Source organism: Galeopterus variegatus, unplaced genomic scaffold, assembly GCF_000696425.1.
Source record: "Galeopterus variegatus unplaced genomic scaffold, G_variegatus-3.0.2 Scaffold6213, whole genome shotgun sequence".
Taxonomy (NCBI): domain Eukaryota; kingdom Metazoa; phylum Chordata; class Mammalia; order Dermoptera; family Cynocephalidae; genus Galeopterus; species Galeopterus variegatus.
The window spans coordinates 2,322-28,369 of NW_007732324.1; the positions used below are offsets into that span (position 1 = coordinate 2,322).

The 26,048-nt window shown below is 44.3% G+C and overlaps 1 pseudogene; it reads right to left on the bottom strand.

The window, feature by feature from the left end:
• Positions 1-545: 545 nt before the first annotated feature.
• LOC103605985 overlaps positions 546-26,048 on the bottom strand; it is a 113,906-nt pseudogene continuing 88,403 nt past the window's right edge.

Below are 26,048 nucleotides of genomic sequence, written 5' to 3' on the forward strand. Positions count from 1 at the left end.
TGTGACGTTTGGGCCTCCTGTTTCCAATGTGTTGAGGCAGCTACAAAGTCACTTTCCGTCAGCTCAGCAGGGCACTTGGAGCCCAGGTGAGGAGAGAAATAAGGAAGTTCTGGGGTGATAAATTGATGCCACAAGTTGCAAGAAAAAGGATCCAGATATCCTAAAATACACACTGGGCAAACAGCCTTCCTGGTAGCAAGCAAAGCAGCAAAGAACCCTTTCTCTACTGTCACCTTCCCTGGTCTCCCAGGATTCAAAGAAATCAAGCCCTAGGATAAATGAGGTCACCAGCTGCCGAAACGTCCCATGGTATGGCCTGGTTGATTAAGAAAACCTCATTGTTATCATTGGATCTTCTTCAACCCACTCATCCAGTGAAGACAGGTAATCTTAACGTAAGGTTTGCTATTAAAATCACGCCTGATCCCACTCTGCAGCCTCGGCTGGCCACGAGGAAGTCACCCTCTCTTCTTCCCTTGAGTGCCTCTAACTCCCCTGGGCGGATGGTGTCCACATGCCTGCACAAGCCAGGCTTCTTTCTCAGCTCACAAGAAGAACTTCTCCCTGCAGATCTTGGGTTTCTTCACAGGTCTCGGATAGGGGTGATCGACGATGTTCTTCTCCCCATTCCAGCTTCCCCACAGGGAGGAGTGCTGCTGCAGGAGAGAGGTGTTCTCCTTCCTGGCTCCAAATCGTCCGTGCTGATATGAAGAGCAAGGTTCTCTGTGTCTGTCTGCCCATCCGGCTCTGAGGAGTCCATCTCTTCCACTTGTTGCATCTGCAGCTCAGACAGAGCAAGAGCTGTCAGGTAGGGGGTGGGGAAAGGTCTGGCTGCAGTCAGTGGAAATGTGCTGACATCATCTTTGGAAAGACTCTGGGTCTCACCCGTCTTGGCCATAAAACAGGTGAGTGCCCACTCCACGGCGTGACTCTGGGATGCAGCCTTCTCCTGAAGGACCTGCTAGTCTGACACAGGCTCGTGGTATATCGGGGCTTTGATGTAGGTGTGCGGATTGAGAAGTTCAGGAAAATGGCTGGGGATGTACGGCAGGTGGGGCCGGTTCTGCTCTGCAGTGAAGGCCTTGGGGGTCACTGGCGGAGCACTGATGAGCATCCTCTGAGACCATTTGGCATAAGCAGGGAGAGTGTCCACATTGAAACCCATCTCAACAAGTGTGACCAGGACATCTGACAGTGTGGGCTGGGTCCTGGCTGTGTGCTCACAGTGAGACGTAGCTCTGAAGCATCTCTGTCAGTGTTTCCACGGGTGCTTTCTCGGCACTCTCAGATCCTGCCTGTCAGCGAGGAGCTCATAGTCCCTTGCAGGGTTCTCCTCTGGGCCAGATGGTAGTTATCAGCAGGGTTAGTGGACTGTCTAGTTCCTGATCTCCTTCCGGACCTGCTGGCCCAGCAGCGGGCACCATGCTGACCATCTTGCTCTGGTATAATGTGTGCCCCAAGGCTGAAAGTCCTCGCCTCTCATTTTGGTGCTGAACAGTTATTGGGTCCCTATAGTTGAAAGCAAGGTCTCTTAAGGAGTAGAAAGGTCTGAGTCATAGAGGTTGCCAGAACTACACTTTTTTTTTTTTCCTTTTTGTCTTTTTTTACTGACCGGTAACGGGATCGCAACCCTCAGTGTCACGCCCGTACTGGGGACCGGCAACGGGATCGCAACCCTCGGTGTTGCGCCCGCATCGCGCTCAGCCAGTGAGCGGGAACCGGTCTCCACATGGGATCCAAACCCTTGGCGGGAGGGCCGCCGCGCTCCCAAGCAGCGCACTCTCCAGTGCGTCACCAGGCCGGCCCCAGAACTACACTTTTAAAAACAGTGCATACCTCTGTCCAGGTGACAACAGTGACCCCACAGTTTTTTATCCTGTACCAGGTTGGCAAGAGAAGGTAGACTGAGGTTGGGAGTGGGAACCTCCTTGCTGTCTTGAAATAAAAACACTGAAGAATTTCTGTAAAATTTTTAGGGACATCAGTGTTACTTGCTTTGAGAAACGTAAGGATCTTTGGGACACCCTCATTCCCCCCTCCCTCAATTTAAATGTCCTTGGCATCTGTTGTATGTGGTCACTCAGTCACTATATATGAGGGCACTTCAAAAAGTTTGTGGTAAAACAGAATTAAAAGATAATGCAAATCTTTCCTTGAACTTTTCGAAGCACCCTCGTATTCATTAAGAGGACGAGAAAAGGTCCTTGCCCTCAGAACTGGCACTCTAGTGAGAAGTTTTTTTTCTTTTTCTTTTAAGTAAACAAATTTGGGACAAGTGCTATGAGGACAACACACACAGTAAGCAGACAGTGATGGGAGAGGCTGCTCTTAGCAGGGAAGTCAGGGAAGGTCTTTCTGGGGCAGAGAAATCTGAGCCAGGATGCAGCCGTCACATAGACCTGGAGTAATAGTTACTAAACTAGTATTTACTGAGTGCTAACTAAATCCAGGCACGGTGCTGCGAACTTTACATCTACTATCTCATTTAACCCCCCAATTCTCCCATTTACTGTTAAGGAAACTAAGCTCCAGATGATTCCACTGACACAAACAAGAAGCGGCTAAGATGGAGCTTTGCATCTGCACGAGGGCACTTCAAAAAGGTCATGGAAAAATATAATTAAAAGTTAATATGAGGGGCCGAGCCCGTGGCGCACTCAGAGAGTGCGGTGCTGGGAGCTCAGCAGCGCTCACTGGCTGAGCACGGTGCGGCCGGTCTCAAAAAGGACAAAAAAAAAAAAAAAAGTTAATATGAGTCTTTCCATGACCTTTTTGAAGTATACTCATATTAATTTCCTAGGACTGCCATAACCAATTACCACAAACTTGGTGATTATAAAATAGAAATTTATTCTCTCCCAGTCTGGAGGCTGGAAGCCTGGAATGAAGGAATTAGCAGGGCCAAGCTCTGTCTGAATGCTCCAGGGGAGGACCCTTCCCTGCCTCTTCCTAGCTTCTGGTGGTTGTGGGCAATCCTTAGCATTCCTTGGCTTGTAGACTCATCCCTTCAGTCTCTGCCTCTGTCGTCACATGGTGTTCTCCCTGTGTGTCTGTGTCTAAATTCCCTTCTAATAAGGACACTAGTCATTGGATTAGGGCTAATCCTGTATGACCTCATCTTAAATTGGTTATATCTGCAAAGACCCTATTTCCAAATAAAGTCACATCTGCAGGTTCTGGGAATTAAGACTTCAACGTATCTTTTTCGGGGACACAATTCAACCTGCAACAGCATTATAGCACCCACTCCAAACCACTCGGCTGTTCTGCCTTAGAAGAACCTTCCAGGATGAGGGAAAGGCAAAGACCCAGGGGCCATAGGGGAAGCCAGGATGGTGGAATGGAATGACTAAGGGGGATGGCAGCAGATGAGGTTAGAGGTGGACAGGACACCTCAGATCTAAGTCCAGTTATGGAGGGGAGTCCCATGAGAAGTCACTTTCTTTTTTTTTTTCCTTTTTGTCTTTTTTTTTACTGACCAGTAATGGGATCGCAACCCTCGGTGTCGCACCCGTACCGGGGACTGGCAACGGGATCGCAACCCTCGGTGTTGCGCCCGCACCGCGCTCAGCCAGTGAGCGGGAACCGGTCTCCACATGGGATCCGAACCCTCGGCGGGAGCACCGCTGTACTCCCAAGCGGCGCACTCTCCAGTGCGCCACCAGGCCGGCCCTAGAAGTCACTTTCAATACTCGCTTGACTGTTAGACTTCTGGTTTCTTCACCACCTCTTATATTGTTTAAGGTCTCAGAGGAATCCTCTTCTTTGAGCCAGGAAGGATGGAGCCTCAGCTTCAAAGCTGAAGTCTGCCACACAGAGTATGAATACAACACAGAATCTGGCTTATTCCATTTACTGGCCAAACCAGACTCTGTCAAGCACCTCAAGAGGGCAGCTCCAGGCTTTGACCTTGTCTCAAACTGTCAAGTTCAAAAGGCCCAGGGAGAATTCACTTCTGTCTGACTCGGGACATAAGAAAAACATCTCGGCTACACTGGCAAAGCAATGTCTAACCTGAGGAGACAAGCCCCAGGCAGGAGCAGTTAGGACTCACGTACCTAAGCTGTCCCCTCACAGCTCTTCATCCAGCAGCACTGAAGGTGCCAGAACTGACCTGATCAGAGAAATGCTGCTCAGAGCAAACGGGTCAACCCAGCAAGATGCTGAGAGGCATCCAAACTCTGCATACTGTGGCAACAGCATTGTCTCTGTGATTGCGCAAGATCACAAAACTTGCACAAGGACCCATTGCTCTGTCACTAGGCAAGAGAAAGGTGATGTCAGTGATGCCAGGTTGCCCGTGAAAGCATCACAATGGAAAGACAATTTCGAAGTGAAAGCCTGCACACATTACTGGGGAGACAAAACAGGACAAGTGAAGGTGCAAACAGTCTACAGCAGGGGTCAACAAGTCTGTTCTGTAAAGGATGCTGTTAGGCTTTGTGGGCCATCCTGTCTCAACACTCAGGCCCACTATAGAGGGGCGAAAGCAGCCACAGGAAACACGGAAATGAAAGGACATTGCTGTGTTCCTATAAAATTTTATTTATGCACATTGAAATTCAAATTTTATATGATTTTGTTACTCTTCTTTTAATTTTTTAAAAACTATTTTAAAATACAGAATCTATTTTTAGCATGTGGGCCATATTAAAAAACAGGCAGTGGGCTAGATTTGGTCTTGGGCAGTAGTGTGCTAACCCACCTGGTCTAAAGATATTCTCAAATGCTTATGAATTTATTTAATGTCATTGTGGTAGCAAGGTTTCCAAATGGAAATCTCCTTTCCTCCCTCAAAAATTTCCTGGCTTCTGGCAAGATGTCAGGCACTAGTGTGAACTGTGAAATTGCCGCCGGCTTCCTCTCCTTCACCTGCTCCATTTAGTCCTGCCAGGACCTGTCAGCTCACCTAATAAAATGGGTCTTCACTCCATCTCTGAAAGGCCTCCCTGGCCTGACTTTCTATATCCTCTACCACTATCTCAGGTTAGGCTCTTGAAAACACCTTCCTCCTACCCAGTCTGACTTGACTGAACAATTACAAACACATGGTGCATGCTCAAAAATATCTGATGAATGAGCCAATGCAGTAAAAAAATCTGTAAGCTCAGCACTTTCTCCATCTGATCTGGCCTCACTGATGTGGCCCATCTCAAAACTGAAAACTGTCCCTACTGAGGTGGCAGCACTTAATGGCTAAAATATAAGGTTTTAGCTTGTTTTTTTTTTTTTTCCTTTTTTGTCTTTTTTACTGACCGGTAACGGGATTGCAACCATTGGTGTCGCGCCCACACCTCGCTCAGCCAGTGAGCGGGAACCGGTCTCCACATGGGATCCGAACCCTCGGCGGGAGCGCCACTGCGCTCCCAAGTGGTGCACTCTCCAGTGTGCCACCGGGCCGACCCCTTTAGCTTATTTTTTACAGTCAAGTTTATTGAGTATAATTTGCAATCATTAAGAGTCACCCGTTTTAGTACAATCCTATCAGCTTTGACAAATGAACATCATCAGATAACTGCCACCACAATCAAGGTATTTCTATCATCCCAAAAAGTTCCCTCTTGCAGTCCACCTCTCCCCCTACCCCCCTTTTTAACCATTGATTTGTTTTCTGTCGTAAGTCTTACCTTTTGCAGAATGTCATACAAATGTAATTATAGAGTATGTAGCATTTTGAGAACAGTCAAGTTTATTGAGTATAATTTGCAATCATTAAGAGTCACCCGTTTTAGTACAATCCTATCAGCTTTGACAAATGAACATCATCAGATAACTGCCACCACAATCAAGGTATTTCTATCATCCCAAAAAGTTCCCTCTTGCAGTCCACCTCTCCCCCTACCCCCCTTTTTAACCATTGATTTGTTTTCTGTCGTAAGTCTTACCTTTTGCAGAATGTCATACAAATGTAATTATAGAGTATGTAGCATTTTGAGACTCAGCATGAAGTATTTGAGATTCATGTTTTTATGTGCATCAATAATCCATTCCTTTTTATGGCTGAATAGTATGCCATTGTGTGGGTGTACTATATACAGTTTATTCAACAGTTGAAGGACATTTGGATTGTTCCCAGTTTTTGTCAATTATGAATAATGTCACTATAAACATGCACATACAGACTTTTATATGAACATATGTTTTCATGATAAGGTTTTACTTTTTATAAATGGCCACATTTTCACAGATCTGAAGGACAAGATTCCATTGAATGAGGGACTGTCTTCCTCCCCTATTCCTCTTTCTTACCACCCTGTCTCAGCAATTGTTTTAAAACTGCAGTCACGCTAAACCTTCCAAGAATATTTGCAGAGAATGTTTTTGGGGCGGAGTGGGAGAAGTCAGATGGGAGCTCCCTTTCATCCCAGTGGATGTGGCACCAGAGCCAGCCAGGGCCGTTTCACATTCACGGCTGGTGGCGTTTCATCTCCGGTCCCACAGGGGACGGCGTTAGCGCTGCAGATGTGCACACTCAGGCAAAAACCTGCAGCGCCAGCCAATCGGGCCATTATTTGGTTCATATAACTTGTTAAGACCTCACGGAATGTACTGCGTGCTATTGTTTCTGTAAGCCCCTTGCATGACTTTGTTAGCTGGCTAATTCAGAGCAGACTGGCCTGTTTTCCTGCCGGAAGAAAAGACTTTCCTCAAAGACAGCCATTTAACTGTGACCATGGCCGTGGCCATCTTCCCCACTGCCCCTTCCCCACGAGGCCAACAGCTGGGGCACTTATTCTTGGTGCTGGGATTCACATAATTATTCCTCTTTTAATCTGCTGGGTGACCTAATGTATCCCCAGCTGACTGCAGGAAACGGCCTTGCTGAGATCTGAGCCTTGGCCAGTCTGTAATGTCTACAGACTTAGAAGACTCTTTGGGAAGGGGCATTTTCAGAGCATTAACCCCACAAGGAGGGCTCTAGGTCTCTCGGGCTTGTCTTGCTCTGGAGGAAGGAGAAGCCTTAGGGCTCTGGTCCTAACTCAGGGTAACAGCTCCAGTCTGGGCCTTTCTACTCCTAACTTGCAAAGCGAGCTCAGAGACTGCGGGTCATTTTATGAAAAGCTCACAAGTAGGCCTAACAAGAATCCACCAAGGCTGACTACAAAAGAAAGAGGATATCCGTTCACTAGGGACCTCGCTGGGAACAAAAGGCTGCATTCCATCCTGACACCTCCTTGCGGCGGCCGCCCGGAGAGCAGCCTTTGTCCGCAGGCGGGCGCTGTGCTGTTCACAGCCTGGCCACAAGAAAGCACTTGCCTGCTCACGGCTCATTTGATAAAACAGGAAGCCCAAATTTTCTTTTCTACTTGCTATATTTTCCAACTCATTTTTCTTAAGGACGATTTATTTTATTTTATTTTATTTTAATTTTTTTTGCAGCTGGCCCATACAGGGATCCAAACCCTTGACCTTGTGTTATAACACTGCCCTCTAACCAACTGAGCTAACCAGCCAGCCCGAGGACAGTTTATTTTAAAGTGGAAAATCTGTAATACACATTTCCTCAAAAGAAAAATCACCCAGCTCTGCCCTAGCCAATCACTTCCTCCCGTAAAAAATACACTTTATATCACTGCCAGAAGAGAGACTCTTTACTAAAACAACTGTATGGCTTGTGTGTGAAGAGGCTAAAAAGAATTAATCTTCGGCTTAAAAGGAAGATAGGTATAAAGGGGAAGGAGATAGGAAACAATATAAATTTATATCATTTATTGGGGTGGGCAACTCCTGAGGCTTAAAGAAGTAGCTCCAGAAAAAAAATGAAAAGACTGTTAAGAGAGGAAAAATAAAAGTAGGTTTCATAGGTTCAAAAAGGGTTACAAAAGTGAAACATAATGGATCACAAAGCAAATGTAGGAGCGTAGGGGTAAATCTCCAATCTTTTGAGGTAACATGGGTGTCAATTATTAACTGTCATGTCACTGGTCTTAACGTCTGAGATATAACATGAAATGCTACCCTTGTTCCAATCAATATGGCAATTTTATGATCACGAGTGAGAACATAATTAAGAACTCCTTACCACTTGCTAAAATATCTCCCCCTCGAGCCTATCACAGGCATAGAAAACCCTAAAAATGTTAAGCCAGAAGAAACATTCACCCACCCCAAGGTTTTCTGGTTGTGGGGAAGATGGAACCCATAAAGAGAGGTGGTAATAAGTCCAGGGTCACACTGCTAATCAGAACCAGAGTGTGGACCCAGCTCCCCTCCGTGGGGGACTCTTAAGGGATGTATAAGTTGGAGTCTCTACAGGTGTGTTATCTGGGAAGGGTAACACACTGAGCTAGCACCATTTATTAACATTTTAGCACAACTACTTTACCAAATTTTCTAAGTAACCTGACTCAGGTCTAAGAAACTGCACACAGAATAAATACATTTTTATGGGGGTAAAAATAAGGCAAAATTCAATGGGGGCAGTAGTAGGTAGAGCAACCCAGAAGATAAAACTTCACGATTTCGCCTAGAGCCATTGCCTCTAAAAACTATTTCCTCCAAGTGAAAAAAAAAGTTGGTTTTATCTAGGGTAAGGTATGCTAGGTACGCAGAGGAAAAATTCCAGAGCTGTACACGACTAACCAAAGTCACTAACTACATGGCAAACAGCAGAGGAAGGCGGAGCCGTCATGGAGGTTTCTGTTTTCCAATCTGGAAGAAATGGTTTCTTTCAGATACAGTGAAAGAGAATCTACTACATTTGATTACAGAAAAGGACTTCATTATTGTACAGAACAGTTAATATCAGACCTTTGAGATGATCTTGTTTTGAGTTACTGTGGAAAAAGAAATTGTGAGGAGAGGAGAGGGTTAGGAAAAGAAAAACGTAGAAATAGAGAAAACAAAACTCTCCTCTCTAAGGGATTAAAGAGACAGAAACAGTGAGGAGTAAGATTCCAAAATTCCTGAGCTACTTTGGATCTGCTATTAATTTTCCCATCACATCCAAATATCAACTTGAGCCTTTGGGGTCTAGGTGCAGGTGGGAGGCCCAGCAGGCGGTGAGCCTGCAGGGAAAGGTGAAAGAACAGCCAAACAGCCCTGGGGCTTCCCAGCTTGCATGTGCCCCTCCACTCCTTGCAGAAGGGGAAGAACTATTGGTAGCCAAGCAACTGAGAAACTGGTTCCCTTGCAAGCCTATTAATGTACTTCAATACTGCTGTATTCTGACACACAATACAAACTGGGTAGAACCGAATTGTGGATTCCTTCTCTACCCAGCTCTCTCCTGCCACAATACTGCAATCTCATCACCCCACAGCTATGGGGTCAGCCTCAGTGCCTTGTCTCCCCAAGACCCAGGGAGGCAGGAGGCAGTCCTAGACCTCTCTGTCCTGTGCATTGGGAGAGCAGGTGAAGATGGTTAGAAAGTCTCCAAAGAGGAGGAAAGCAGCATTTAGAGACACAGGGAGAGCTGGGACTGGAGCCCCTAATACGGTGAGGGCTGTTGTCTGGTGGCCACAACTGGGTGCTTCCACTGCCCAGATGAGACTCAGGCAGGGATCAGACTGCCTGCCCATTCTGGGGACACACACACGCACACAATGAATCTCTAAAACTGTGGCATCCTGACTCCTGTTTTTTAGGCCAATGAACCTGACCCTACCGGAATGGCCCTTCTCGATGCAACATACTTCACATAGAATTTCTACTTTTCTCCATGCCTAAGAGGCATTAAGGAAAGAAATAGCTCAAAGTCAAGAGGACCAAACTGCATCCCACTGCATCTACAATGCTCTCACCTTCCTTATCTTATCTTCAGCCACCCTCCAGTCACAAGGCACCAGCTGGCACCAATTTATGATGCCTTCATGGCACCCATCAGCCAGGCTTTAAAGGCAACCAAGTCTGAGAAATGCTACAATGGATCTGAGCTGGCCTAAAAAGACTGACGTGTGCGTCCCCTTGGACCTTTAGGTCAGAGGCCTCTGTGAACATGCTTTCAGAGCTGTAGTGCCCATAGAGGCAAATTAAAATTCCCCACATTGGTCCAACAAATTCCCAAGCCAGCTCTCTAAACCAAGGGCAAAGTGACAAAGAAAAAATGTGTGATACATTCGGGAGGGCCACAGACACATCATTTATAAGGCTGTGACCAGATTCAGATCAGGTTAGAAGGAAAGAGTAACCTTCAGAACACCTCAACAAGACCTTGAAAAGGAGAACCCTCTGAATCTCCAAGGAGCAGTCCCATTAACTCTCACTGCCAGGAGAAGGTAGGGAGGTCCAGGTAAATGGAAGCCACTGACAACTCCAATATCTCTTCTTGGGCAATATAACTCAGCTCACAGCAATCAATATTCAGGAGTGAGAGTAATTCAATATTCATTATTGAATTAATTAATATTAATTCAATATTAATTTCATATAATAATAATGAAATTATTATTGAATAATAATAATTATTGAATAATGAATTAGATAATAATGAAACAGGCCATTCTAAAATTCTCTATGTTTAGCTACAGAATTCATCACTGGATTGTCTTAAAAGAGGTTTGGACTTTTGTAAAAGAAAAAACTGAGTTATTGGAATAAGGAGCAGGGGGTATACTTCTGAACACAGGCTGACTGGGCCTGTGGTAGGAGATGGCCAATTTCTGAAACATGCCATGGGGTGACTTTTAAAGGGCTGCTGTGATTTACACACTGCATAATTCTAGAGCATATTTTTTATGTTATAGTCAAGTCAAACCATAGTCTATGTGAATAGCATCCTCTAATGCTCTGTAATGCACGACCTTCACAAAAACACATGTCATCCAGGAGGGACGGACGTAGACACACCGTTTATAAAGCCCTGACCTGATTCTGGTGTGGTGGCCCCGCTGGTTTAAGATGCCCCATTTGCTGTAATGAAGACACAGCTCAGACATCATTTCAGATATGAAGAGGGGGAAAAATATAATATCCACTTCCATTCCAACAAACTTCACTGTAACCACCCCAAGCGACCAAGTGGTTTTACTGGAGTTTTCTCCTTTCCCATCCATCCTCTGATCTAAAGGGAAGGAAATGCCAAAACTCTGGGAAAGGCATGGGAACACAAAAAAGCGACAGGCCTGAGTACTCTGAAACTGGGATGCTGCCCTTAGAATAATAAAGATGAAATGGGGCTCCTAAGGAGGCAATTACCTTAAATCCCAACTCATGCCATGATCTCTCCTAGAAAATAATGATATATGATGTCATAAATCCAAGAAACTGTGACAAATCAGACTTTTCTCTTCTGCAGGAGATACCAGATTTAACTACAATTCTCAAAAATAAAATAAAGCAAACATACACACCCCTAAAATTGGGGGGGTCAGAGGGGAGAAGTGAAAAGCATCTTTCTTACTGCTCAGGAGGAAAACATTGTTTAGAAGCGTTCAATATTTAGCAGCATTAACTGTCAGCCCCACTGAAAATAACATATTAATACTTAGTTCTAGGTTAGCCCCTGAACAAGAAAGGAAAAAATAGCTCATAAAACCTCAGCCGGCTTTCAGTCTTCCACTGAAGGTAAACACAGGTCCACAATTCCTCATCTACCATGCCAAAAGAACAAAAACAAAACAAAAAAACACTTCTGAAAAGTAAAATTCTTAAAAATAACTCATTTGGCAGCAAAACTAACCCAACCTCATTTGGTGGCAAAATGTGATCTGAACTACATAAAATCATTTGTAATCTAGTCATCCCATTTAGTGTGAATATTCTTACATGTCACTGCCACAATAATGAGTTTGATTATGGGATGCTGACCCCAGACCTCCTTGGGGGTATTACATATATACACCAATTACCTTTCTTAAAAAGACTCTGAATTTTAAAACACATCTGGCCCCAAGGGCCAGATAAGGGGAAAAAGATTGTAGACCTGTAATAGGGTAACATAATCCCTACACAGTTTACCAGAGGCCTTAAAAAGTCAGATTTCCTCCTGGTTGTTTCAGACAATTCTAACCAGCTTTCCACACAAGTTAGACTGCAGCATTATTTGGCAACATTGTTTTAGAAATGGGAAATCTATCACACACGGTCATGACTACATGTTAACTCCTGGTTTCCTACCTTCACATATTCCAGAGTTGGGTCCAGAAGATGCGGATCCCTGAAAACAAAAAATATACATATGAGAACAATTGGGAACAACACATTCTTACACTGAGTAAAATGCCTCCAACATTATTTCACCTGTTCAGTTACATCACTAAGCAAGGCCCCACTTCCCGGACAAGGCTGACAACAGACAGAGAAGGAAGCAGATTCCTTTCATGGTGTGTGTGTGGGGTGGGGGATAACACCATGACCTCAGTCTAGAAGCTCCACATGCTTCCCTGCCAAATTCAGGTCCCAGAATGTGAGACTATTTCTATGTGGTAATTCTAGATTTACTAGAGCATAAAAACTGAAAAGTCTGAAGCAAAGAGCTTTGAGGTGGGCAGAGGTGGGAGAAAGGCAGGACTGGATGCTGCAATGTGTGGCACTTTCGAGCACTAATGTCATCTAGGTTAATCCCCAAATGATCCCACCAGGTAGTGTGTCATGCCCACTTTGACAAAAGAACATGGAGGCTCAGGTGGGCAGAGTGGCTGCCCAAGGTCCCTGGCACCTGGATGGGGGAAGGACTGGAGCCTTGTACCCAGCACTGCTTCTCAAGCACATCTTTCTCTTATCACTGGCTGTGTTACCCACTCGCTCCTGGTGCAAAACCTGAGCAATTCACCCTAGTTTTCTTTGTGCCGCAGTGTTTTTAATTCCCGTTTCTAGTGTCTGCTCTTATGCCTATTCTAACAATACATTAGAATTAACTAGACAATTAAAAGTAAACAGCAGCCGGTGGTACTGAGGAGGATGACTTATTACAGAAAGTGGAAAGAGTATCTAAGGCAAAAGGAGAGGTCGGTGGAGACACGAGAACTAACGTTTTCAGGCTTCCAGTGAGGGGCTCCCCCACCCCCAATGCGAAGAGACAGCTGCCTTCAGAGACTTCAACTTCAAAAAATCGACATATCCCCACAGAGTTGCAATTATTTAAAAAGGACAGACTGTCTCCGAAGCCTGCAAGCCTAGTCTCTCCTCTGAAGGGGGGTCTGAGCATAGCTCCAGAAAGACCCTGGCCAGCAGAAGGCAGGGGACACGCCCCGACAAGCAGTCACCTCGGCGGGTGCGCTCAACCCCCAAACCCGCGTCTTTGGCTATGAAGAAAGCCCTGGGAGTCTGCAGCACTCTTCCCCCTAACAAGAGCAGCAAGACCACTGCCTGGGGCACAAGGAGTCCCGGCCCTACAGGCCAGGGACACGACTATCTTCCTGGTGGAAAAGGACCCCGCCCCCGAAGCCATCCTCTCTGGCGTGACTGTCCGAGGCTGGCTGCGCACAGCGCGCATGGCAGAGGCGGGCTGGCGTCCCAGCAGCTCCCCGTGCAAACAGGTTAGGTTCTGAAATGAGTCCCTCTGCAGGGCCAGAGGATCAGAGAAGAGCCTGAGCTCGCAGTCCCCGGGTGCATTCCCGTGAAGGAGGGGTGTAAGTCAGTCTTTCAAAGCCTTAAATCCAGGCATACTCTGCCATCAACCTGGTGTTCATTCCATCCACGGCAACGGGTCGCGCTCCGCGGGAGGTCTCTGCAGTGTCAGCACCGTGCGCACCCCCTTCTGCACTCTCTGGACACTGTCTCGACGTCATCAGGCTTGGGGTCCCTGGAACCGCTGCACTAGTGACTAAAAACGTTGTCAGCAGCACTTTGGCTGCTTCCCCTTTACGTTCTCAGAACTCCCGGTTTTCTACCGAATTAACATTTTAGGCTGATAGGCCGCGGTTTTGTGGCCCAGGGTTCTGGCCCTGGGAGTACAGAAAGATGTAAAGAACCACTGAAATGATGCTTTTCGTCTTCATATTTCTATTTTTATGCACATAAAAAATGTACTTTATATACATACGTACATGTCTTAATGCATGGATAAACAGTATATGTAAGTACTGTCTAAAGTGTTGGTTCTCAAACATTTTGGTCTCAGGATCCCTTTAACATTCTAAATTATTAAGGACTCTAAATTATTAGAAATTAAAACTGAGAAAAATTTTTTTTTACCTGAAACATAGTCGTACGTATCTATGGGGTACAGCATTGAATGTCAATACCTGTGTGCGGCCTGTGATGCTCAAACCAGGATAATTACTATATTCATCATTACACAATGTATTCAATTTTTATGGCCCTCTACCAATTTCTCACTAACCCGCCCCTTCCTCTTTTCCACCTCTAGTGGTCTCAGCTCTGTTCTCTCCTTTTGAAAGTTCAAAGAAATTTTCTAAATATTAATTCAATTTTAAAAATAAGCCCATTTACATGTTTACATAAACAAAATTTTTATAAAAATAGATATGTTTTTCATGACAAAAATTTAGTAAGAAGAGTGACTATTTCACATTTTTGAAAGTCTTTTTAATGTCTGGCTTAGTAGAAGACCACTCAATTCTCCTATCTACTTCTGCATTCAGTCTGTTGTGTGATATGTCTTGGTTGAAATAACTGAAGAAAATCCATCCTCACACCGATATGTAATTGGAAAAGGGAGGTGTACTTTAATAGACTTTCAGATAATTATGGATATTCTTCCTTGACACCATAGCAGAAGTAGACAAGTGGTAGTTTCTTAAATGTTAGTTGTAATGTGAAATCTGAGATCAGATCTTTCACCCTTTTGCAACTATCTTACACTTTGTTTTTTTTTTTTCCTTTTTGTCTTTTTTCGTGTCTGGCAATGGATCACAACCCTCAGTGTCGCACCTGGACCGGGACCGGCAACAGGATCGCAACCCTCGGTGTCGCGCCCGCACCTCACTCAGCCAGTGAGCGGGAACCGGTCTGTATGTGGGATCCGAACCCTCAGCGGGAGCACCGCCAAGCTTCCCAAGCGGCGCACTGTAGCAGTGCACCACCGGGCCGGCCCTACTATCTTACACTTTGAATGAACCATTATCAGTGTGTGATTCTGTAACCAGTATTCTGGAAAATACTGGCTTACTGAAATATGCAGATCTTCCAAATTTTGACCCATTTCAATATTTACAAATCAGATTTGTTAATATGACTGATCTCATCAGAGAAGTTATTAAGTGTTATGAACTATCCAGTTCATGATAGAGGATACAAGTTTTCCAAAATTCTAATTTTCACTTGAGAGCTTAGATTTTTTTTTTCCACTGGCAACTCACACTGTTATTTTCCTTGAACTTCATTTCATTCATTTTTGGGAAAATATCTGTCAAATACCAAGACCATGTAGTCATAATTTCAACTCTCTTTTCTTAGGCATTCCATATATCATTATTTTAGTAATTCTGTTTAGAATTGTACCAAAATCCTTGCACTTCCCACAGGATTTGGATGTAAAATCTTTTTTTCTTTCACCATTTGAAAGCTGAAACATTCTTCTCTCCCTATCTCTAGAGATGTATGTGAAAACTCGCACTTCCTGAGCTAGTTTTCTCAGGTAAGGCCTCAAACTCTCTTGAAAGGAGGTGGAATAACCAGCATTGGCCAGGCCCAGCGCTGTGCTTGGGTGGTTCCTGAGGCAGTGCTCACTAGCTGCAGTTAACAGCAATGCCACTAAGAGATGGGATCACCTCGAGGCGGGGTGGCCTGTGCTCTCTCCACGGCCCCGCCTCAGTTAGAACACACTCTTTATTGTGTTTTCCTTACATTCCTTAATTTTTCATTTCTGGTTCCCTGGGGCAGGGGTTGGGGAAACACCTTTGAAAGGCCAACATATTTAAGAACACTCTTTAAGCAAATACCATATCATGAAAAAAGTGGCTAGTTTAGCTTGCAATCTGAATGCATTATAAGAGCTTTTCCTCCCCACCTTCTTTTGGTATGCGGCAGAAGTATTTGATATCTACTTCCTATTTTGTTACAAAAAATATTTAAAAGATGTTTATTCAAGGGCCGGCCCGGTGGCGCACTGCTATAGTGCGCCGCTTGGGAAGCGCGGTGACGCTCCTGCCGAGGGTTCGGATCCCACATACAGACCGGCCGCTCACTGGCTGAGCAAGGGGCGGGAGCAACACCGAGGGTTGCGATCCCGTGGCTGGTCCCGGTCTGGTATGGGCGCGACACTGAGGGTTGCGATCCGTTGCCGGTCACGAAAAAAAAAAAAAGATGTTTATTCAAGAATTGGGATTCAATAAAAAAATAATTCATTTTTTTTTTACCTTTTTATCAAAGACATTCTTAAGTGAAACCTTTTTTTATTTTGTTTTTAACTGTGAGAGTACAGAGGTGAGGAATGCAATAAACTACTGGTACAGTTTGGTGGCATTGCTTTACTTTGCTCTGAGGCAAAGCAATTTTATCCACCATCACTTTTGCAATATCAGTGCAAATGTGAACACAGTGAAAGAGGCAAATAATATCTTAGTAGCTTTATGAAAATAGGTTAGATCTTACAGATCCCCTGACAGGGTCTCAGGGACTCCCAAGGGTTCATGGATCACACTTCGAGAACTACTGTTCTAAATATATAAATATATACACATTGGCTGCAGGCTCAAATATTTTTGCCCACAGGAGTGTAATCAATGGATATCACATGGGAAGCTCAGGCCACAAAAGCAAAAATAAAGAGAATTATATCAAACTAAAAACCTGCACAGCAAAGAAAACATTCAACAAAATAAAATGGCAGCCTATAGACCCCACATATCTGATAAGGGGTTAATATCTAAAATGTATAAAGAAACTCATACAACTCAGAAGTAGAAAAATAAATAACCCAATTCAAAAATGGGCAAAAGATCTGAATGGACATTTCTCCAAAGAAGACATAAAAATGGCCAAAAGGTATATGAAAAGGTGCTCAACATCATTAATCATCAGGGAAAGGCAAATCAAAACCACCATAAGATACCACCTCATGCACATTAGGATGGCTATTACCAAAAAGTCAAAAGAAAGCAAATGCTGGTGAGGGTGTGGAGAAAAGGGAACTCTTGTACACTGTTGGTAGGAATGTACATTGGTACAGCCATTATGGAAAAACAGTATGGAGGTTTTTAAAGAAATTAAAAGTAGAACTACCATATGACCCAGCAATCCCTTGTATGGGCATATATCCAAAGGAAATGAAATCACCACCTCATAAAGATATCTGCACTCCCATATTCACTGTAGCATTATTCACAATAGCCAAGATATGGAAACAACGTAAGCATGCACTGATGGACGAATAGATAAAGAAACTGTGGTATAGATACATACACAATGGAAAGTTATTCAGCCCTAAAAAGAGAACAAGATCTTGCCATTTGCCATGACCTGGATGAACCTGGAGGACATTGTGCTAAGTGAAATAAGCCAGAAACAAGAGGTAAATAAATATTACATGATTTCACTTATATGTTGATTCTAAGAAAAACCAATTCAAATATACAGATATAGAGAACACAATAGTTGTTACAGGGGTGGGAGTGAGAAAACGGGGAGATGTAGGTCAGAGGACTGAAAGTAGCAGATATGCAGGATGAACAAATCCAGAGAGCTAATGTACAACATGAGGACAAAAAAATGGTAACTACGAGATGACGAATATGTTAATTTGCTTCACTACAGTAATCTTTTTACTATGTATATGTATCCCATATACACAGTAAAAACATCATGATCTATACCTTAAACATACACAATAACATCTCTGTAAAAAAAAGAAGTGCAATCAAGGCTCTGGAGACTCCTTTTCCTACGGTGCCTATCATTTTCTCTGCCTCTCACTGATCACTAGTCTACACAGCAGGGTTACAGCATCTGACACACTTTATTCTTCAAAATCCTTCCTGATGTTGAACGATCCAACATACCTGCAGCATTTGTCATTTCCTCACCACCTTGAACTTGTTCTCTCTCTACTTTCATTTGTCTTAATAGTACTTTCAACACATATGAACAAATCACACAATACCTTCTGCACCCAAAGGGGTCTGTTAATGTTCCTAAGACTCCTTCAAATCAAGCACAAACTCAGAAAATACCGTGGAAGGAGGCATAGCAATGGCTGAGACCAAAACGATCACCAAACCCACTGACAGAGCCAGGTACTGCTCTGTCCCGCTTGCTTACAACCTCCCTAAGTTGGAAGTTCCTAAGTGAAAGGGCTTCAATGTTTCTCATTCTGAATTAATAAACTGGCATTTTAATTGGGCATAAAAAAGGACACCAGACAAATGCCTTAAAAGTATACAATCGTCCCTCCTCATCCACAGTTACATCTTCCATAGTTTCAGTTACCCACACTGAGCTGTGGTCCAAAAATATTAAATGAAAAATTCCAGAAATAAACAATTGATAAATTTTAAATTGATTGCCATCCTGAGTGGTGCGATGAAATCTCTCACCTTCAGGCTCCATCCCACCTGGGAGGTGAAGCATCCCGTCATCCAGCACATCCACGCTGTGCTTGCTACCAGCCTGTTAGTCACTTAGCACCCATCTCAGTTATCAGATCGACTGTCTCCCTCAGAGGGCAGGGAACTGTTCTTAAACACCAACCCTGGCCCGAAGGAACCAGAAAGGAAAAATTAAGGAGTATAAGAAAAACATTATAAAGAGGGTGTTCTAACCAAGGCAGGGCTGTTCCAACTTGCCTCGAGGTGCTCCCATCACTGAGGGGGAAGCTGCTCACTGCATCGAGTGAGCGCTGCCTCAGGAACCACCCAGGCACAGCGCCTGGCCTGGCCGACGCTGGTTATCCCACCTCCTTCCAAGAGAGTCTGAGGTTTAGCTCAGGGTGTGCAGTGAGTTTTCACACATATGTACTGTTTCAGCTTCCAAAAGGGGAAAAGGAAATTATTTTACAACATATAAGTCTGGCAAGAAGGGCAGATCCTAGGCATAATTCTAAACAGAATGACATGCTGAGCACCTAAAAAAAGAGAGCTGCAATCACAAATCATGCATATATTTCCTTTCATGATATGATGAATTGACTAGTAGGTCTGAGGAATTCTATAATTAAATCTGGATTTCAGCAAGGAAGTTGAGAAAGTCATGACATCGCTATGACTAAACAATTTATGGGAAATCCAAGTTATTTAGTATTCAGAAATGCAGATTAGTTTCTAACTGAACAATCAGCACTCTACCTCACCCCCCATCAAAAAAAAGAAAAACCAAAAAAAACCTCCAACAACAAACCACTGATTACTCTGAAAGGTCCTAGGGGTAGACAGAAGTGCTCCATCCCAGCCCCGTTCTGTTCATACTATTATGATGCCTTAAATGTGACCCTGAATGGCACGGTGATCAAATCAACAAATGAAGACAATCCCAAAGGGCTAGTTCATGTGACAGGCACACCAGCTGAGGAGTTATGAGCACAAGACATGAAGCCAGACCGCCTGGGTTCAAATACTGCCTCTACCACTTCTTACTACTGCAGGAACCTGGACACAGTTCACCATGTGAACACAAACTCTCTATGCTTCGGTTTTGTCGTCTGTAAAGTTGGGAATAATAATAGCACCTGCATCATAGGACAATTCTGGAGACTGAATGAAGGTGAGATTAACTTATCAAAATATTTAAAACAGCACCTGGCACATAGTAAGTAATGCATGGACATAAATCAAATGCTCTAAGTGTGAGCTATGTGCTAAATAACATTAATTAGGCACCCCCCCACACACAAAAAAAATTGTAGTTGATGGGTAAAATTTAACCAGAGGAAATGGAACAGGGATAAACACCTGGCACATAGTAAGTAATGCATGGACATAAATCAAATGCTCTAAGTGTGAGCTATGTGCTAAATAACATTAATTAGGCACCCCCCCCCACACAAAAAAAATTGTAGTTGATGGGTAAAATTTAACCAGAGGAAATGGAACAGGGATAAATTTTGAACTTCTAATTAAAAAATTCCACTTATTCAAGTAGAAGATGAGAAAGACATAAACTTTAGTTGACCGAGTTTAACAATGAAATAGCAGGATGTGGTTATCAAAGATGCTGGTGGGATACTGGACTACACTGACAGAAGATTACACACCAGAATGAAAGAAGTTAGGAGCCATTTGTTAGAGCACATCTGGAATACTCACTTATACTCTGAAATTGAATCAAATAGGAATAAATAGAACACCAGCTCACCAGGACAGGCCCAGGGGACCAGCAACCAGGATGGGGAAACCACTTAATGTGGGGAAGAACTGAAAGGAAGAGGAACGTTTAGCCTGGGAAAGAGTGGGCTTGGGGCAAAGGTAGACACAGAATGTTTGTCATTTAACTGCTTAAGGTTTCTATGTGGAAGAGCAAATATCCTGTTAATGTGTGGGGGAGGGGCTATTGGGGAAGAGGAGGATTTTAACCTCACTAAGGAAGTGCTTTCCTATGATGGTCATCTGTCAGATGGAGGGCTGGATGAGCTTCTGTCCAGGCTGTTGTAAAGAGCTGGGTGTGAGGGTAGAGACTTTTACAAAACAATAGCAAAACATATATTGAGCACTTACCTTGTACTAAAGTGATTTACATAAATTGGAAGATTTAATCCTCATAATCCTGGAAGGAAGTGGCACTATCCCTAATTTACAGATGACAAAACAGGACAGCAGCTAAGAAGAGGAGGAGCTGGGGTTTGAAGCAGATGTTCTGAATGACTACATTATACCATATGTCCTAGCAAATGACAGGCTCTCAGGAACACTGAAGCACTCAATTGCATGTACAGCAGCCCATTCAACACTAGGCTATGAAAGGCACGGAGAAGTTGCCAAGTAACTGTCTCCCTCTGGCCTTATCCCTAATTCCCTTTCCACCCCCTTCTATCAAAGGTGAAGCTAAGAGAAGCCACATCATACTTAGGAAACCAGAGTACATCTCCCGAGCCCACGTCAACCCCCGCCTCACTAGGCCTGTAGAAGAAATCAGTGCGGGTCTCCCCACGTTAACATGTCAGCCCACCCTTCCATGCATGGACAAACCAGAAGGCACTTTCTGGAAGTAATATGAAAAAAGAAATTCAGGCAAACCACTTGGAGAATCTCCTGAGGGCATATCTAGCACTTCCCACAGGATTATTCTGCTTGTCCTCATGTAAAAGGCCCTGAGAGCAGAGGAAAGGATAAAATCGAAGTCCCCCGCTTGGCCCTGCCCCCAAATGAACTCTGCGAAGCCTGCTAAGGGAGGCTTGTTCATTCTGTTATGAGAGCGAAAGGGAATCCAAGTGTTCTCAAATTCCAGCTTCAGTGCTCCAATGGGTCCCCCAGTGTATGGTCTGATTCTCCTCCTCACCCTTTCTAGAAAGCCAGGGGAGGAAATATAAAGAGAGTATCATAAAACCAAGTTAGTGTGTTACAAATGCAAAAGCTTTAAAAATTGATGTCTTGAACCAAATTAAAATTATATTTAAATGCAAAAGTGTTATGTTTCATTTCTCAGCCAGCCACCTAATCCTGGCTAACCAGAAAGAAGACATTCTCCATGTACAGACTCCCTTCCTGATGAGCTAGAAAACACAGCAGTTGGCCTCACAGCCCCAGCCTCTAATTTGAAATAGAATATCCAGTTATTCATACAGGACTGTGCAGCAAACAATCCTTGAACCACTATTTATATTCTCCAAGAGAGAACACTAGAAAACAAAGAGAGGAACTTGGCAGTATAAATGACAAGGGTTTTTTAAAATAATTTTTTGGCTTATGCCAACTATGAATCCCCACCCTTGTGAATTCACGGTGTGCGCGTCTCTGTGTACAACGAGAGGGCCTGGCAGGCACTGTGGCCCCTGTCAGGCACGCCACCCTGCTGTGACAAAAAAGGCAGCAGGGTGAAACCAGGCTCTCTCCTTATTTTGTTTTTAAGTTTATTAAGTTTTAAAGAACATCATTGTGTTTACTCCAGTTAAATCATTCTTTCCAGTGTCGTACTTCTTAAAGTTGAAACTTTAGGAACATTTAGTTGAGAGCCATGGAAATGATTTATTTATTATTTTAGTTTGTTTCTCATCAGTAACTAGATTGATAATTTCCTCCCTCTTAAAAGGACTCTCGATCTGTAAGTTTTTGCTATTTTGAGTCAAGAGGTTCTTGTAAGCAAAATTTCGCTAATACAGACCTTCTTTTCCGAGCAGTTAGCATACAGATGGGGAAGGAAGTTCCCTAAGTCTGTCTTAAATTACAGAATGTTTTAAATGAGTGAATGTTTACTTCTTTAAATATTATTAAAAAATTAATGGTTAACAGCATTGCCAAACAAATGTCCTTTGGGGACATAAAAAGGAATGACTTATAACAAGATCATTAGTTCATGCAATGGAGGAATGTGAGAAACTAGATCCAACTTTTCCAGACTGAGTAGGATAAAGGCTACTCTTTTTTTTTTTTTTCCTTTTTGTCTTTTTTTTTACTGACTGGTAACGGGATCGCAACCCTCCGTGCTGCGCCTGCTCTGTGCTCAGCCAGTGAGCGGGAACCGGTCTCCACATGGGATCCGAACCCTCGGCGGGAGCGCCGCTGCGCTCCCAAGTGGCGCACTCTCCAGTGCGCCACCAGGCCGGCCCGGATAAAGGCTACTCTTAACCTTTCGCACACGAGTAATTTGCAGATTTGGCACCCCTCCTCTGTGCATGTGGCATGGTGCCTGTATTCTGGTTCACGGTATGGTATATTTATTTCTATATGGTCTCTCTGTCTACAAGGTGAACTCCCAAAGAGTAATGATATGTCTACTTCATGCCCAGCATCTCCCGTAGTTCCTGAATTCATCCCACAAGCATTGTCAGGCATCTACAATACGCCACACACTGGGCCAGACAATGGAAACACAGGAACTGAAGACAATGTCTCTGCTTCCAGAGAGGTCACAGGCAAGTGGGGAAGAAAGATCAATAGATCCAACTCAGCTCAAGTTGGTGAGAGGGCATCAGTGGGTGGGAAATGCTGTGGAGGTGCCTTCAGGGAACATCTGTGCTAAGTTTTGAGGGCTGAGTGGGGACTTGTTCTGTGAAGAAGCTGTGGGGTAGGTAGTGAGGAGAAATGCTCCAGGCAATGGGAGTAGCACGTGCAAAGACAAAGGTGCATCTGAGGAACTGCATGCTGTTTGGGACTTAGTGCTCCTCAGTCCAGGCCACTATCATCTCTCACTGGACACCTGCAATCCTCTCCCAGCTTCTCGTCAGTTCTGCAATCTGCTTTCCACACAGCAGCCAGAGCAATCCCCACTGAGACCATGTCACTCCTCTGTTGTTCAGGACCGTCTACATCTCTAGCATCATCAGAACAAAACTCTCCAGTCTCACTGTGGCCTAGGAGCCCGGCTGATGTGACCCCCGCCAGCTCTCTGACCTCACAGGTAGGCAAAATTCTATAGACGGCCCTCCAAGATTCCCTTCCAGTCTCACTGTGGCCTAGGAGCCCGGCTGATGTGACCCCTGCCAGCTCTCTGACCTCACAGGTAGGCAAAATTCTATAGACGGCCCTCCAAGATTCCCTTCCTCTGGCTATTTGATCAAACACTAACCGAAATACTGCTAAAAAGGGATTTTGTGGATGGAATTTAGGTCCCATGTCAGTCAACATTAAGATACGGTGAGTATCGGGTGGGCCTGGCTTGAAGTGTGAGCAGGATCTGACAGGAGGGACCCTGCTGTGGGTGCAATTCTGTGAGAGGGCCCATGGCACAGATCTGCAAACGGTCTCTGGGAGATGAGAGCCACGCCCACCAACAGCCAGAAACAGAGATCTCAGTCCTACAACCGCAGGGAACCAAATTCTGCCAGCGTCCTGAAGGGGCTGAGCATGGAAGCAGATTTGTCCCCAGAGGCTCAGAAGAGAACACAGCTGGCTGACATCTTAGGTGGGATGCCCTGAACAGAGACCCCAGTCGAGCTAGGCCAGACTTCCCATCTACAGAAACTGTGAGGGAACAAATGGGTGTGAAATCGCCAAGGTTTTGTCATGCAGCAAAAGAAAACTAATACTCTCATTGTCTATTTCACGATTCCATCCCAGCCACGCTGATTCAAACATGCCAAGCCTGCCCCTGTCTCAGTGCCCGGAATATTCTACCCCTAGATACTCAGAGGCTCATGCCCTCATATCATTCAGGTCTCTGCTCAAATGTCCCCTCCTCAGAGAGGCCTTCCTTAAACATCTATCTGAATTAGCACCATTGCTACCCTCTACTCCTTATCTGGCTTTATTATTTCCCCATATTACCTGATATTACATTACATGTTTATTTGCTCATGGTCTGTCTTCCCCCTGGAATATAATCTTCCAAGGGTGGGGCTTTGTCAACTTTACTCATTTGGTATCTCCATGCTTTGTACATAGCAGTTGCCCAGTAACCACTGGCTGAATTAATGAGTAAGAGAACAACTAACAGAAGCCCAGGGCTGGGGGTGGGGGGAGCAGAATGGTGAGGGGTTGGAAGATGAGGTTGACCAGGAGGCTTGGACAGACCATAAGGAGGCCATGGAAATACATTTAGACCAAATCATGAAAACAATGAGATTTGCTGGAGGATCTTAAATTGGAAAATAACCAGAAATTTGTGTTTAAAAGAAAGTCCCCCTACAGCAGTGTGGAAAACGGAGTAGTTGGGGGGCAAGACGGAGTCAGAAAGACCAAAGGAGAGGATGTTGGCATTGTCTGGGTGAGAAATGAAAAGACCTGGACTAGAGTGGCGGAGGCAATGGAGGCCAGTGTACAGATTTAAGAAATATTTCCAAGAGAAAGTAGACAGATCTTGGTAAATAATTGGTTTTGGTGGGCAAAAGAAGAGAGAGGTAAGGACACTCATCAATTTCTTTCCAAGGGAACTAGGTAGGTGGTCCTGGCATATGGCAGGGACTCCATACATTTGTTAAGAATGGATTAGCAAACACCTTTTGCCCACAGCACTATACTATACTAACTTTTAAGACTATTGGGATCTGAATTAATAGGACTTCACCTCATTACCACCCATTTTCCTGGTTAGCAGTGCACATATGACTACTGCCACTCAGCTGCTGAATGTCTCAAACAAGCTCTCCTTCCCATTCAGATGGCAAATAAGTTACTTTCAGGAGGGTCTTTCACACCCCTCAAATACGAACCCATAAATCTTACCCATAAAGTGTGATGAAATATAACAAACATTTAAGGGACCCCTTCACAACAACAAAAACAGTTAACTCATGAAGGAAATGCAGAGAACAACAAAATAAGGTAGCTGTGCAGATACCAGCCAAGAGTGGCCGATTTCACATTGTCATTGGCTCTTCTCCATCACCTCCACCCCACAGAGCTGCCACTGCTTGCTTGTCTTTTCCACTGGACAGTAAGCTCCACGAGGGCAGGGCTACCTCTGTCTTGCTCCCCAATGTCTACTGTGCCCTTAGACTAGTACTTGTCAACTAGCAGCCAGTTAATAAATAAACAAGGGCGAGAATGGACAAATAAAAGTACAAACCACAAATAACCATCTATTTAAATTAGCACCATCGGGCCGGCCTGGTGATGCACTGGAGAGTGTGCCGCTTGGGAGTGCAGCGGTGCTCCCGCCGAGGGTTCGGATCCCATGTGGAGACCGGTTCCCGCTCACTGGCTGAGCGCGGTGCGGGCGCAACACCGAGGGTTGCGATCCCGTTGCCGGTCCCTGGTATGGGCGCGACACCGAGGGTTGCGATCCCGTTACCAGTAAAAAAGACAAAAAGGAAAATAAAGAAATAAATAAATAAATTAGCACCATTGCTACCCTCTACCCCTTATCTTATATAGGTGTATTACACCCATATAATTCATTTTAGGCCTCAGAAAATGAGAAATTTCTACTACGGGACTTTCATTTGCCCAATACAGTAAAACTGATATTCTGAAAACTGGATGATAGTTAAATTACAAATATATTTGCAATTACACTGTTGAAGTCACAAAAAAGGGAAATTCTCAAGAAATACACACATCTAAATAAAAACAGATACAGAAACGGAACAACTCGAGAATACATAACATAGGTGCTGATAACACCAAGGCCACAGGTTTGGATCCGTATATAGAGATGGCTGGTTAGCTCACTTAGGAGAG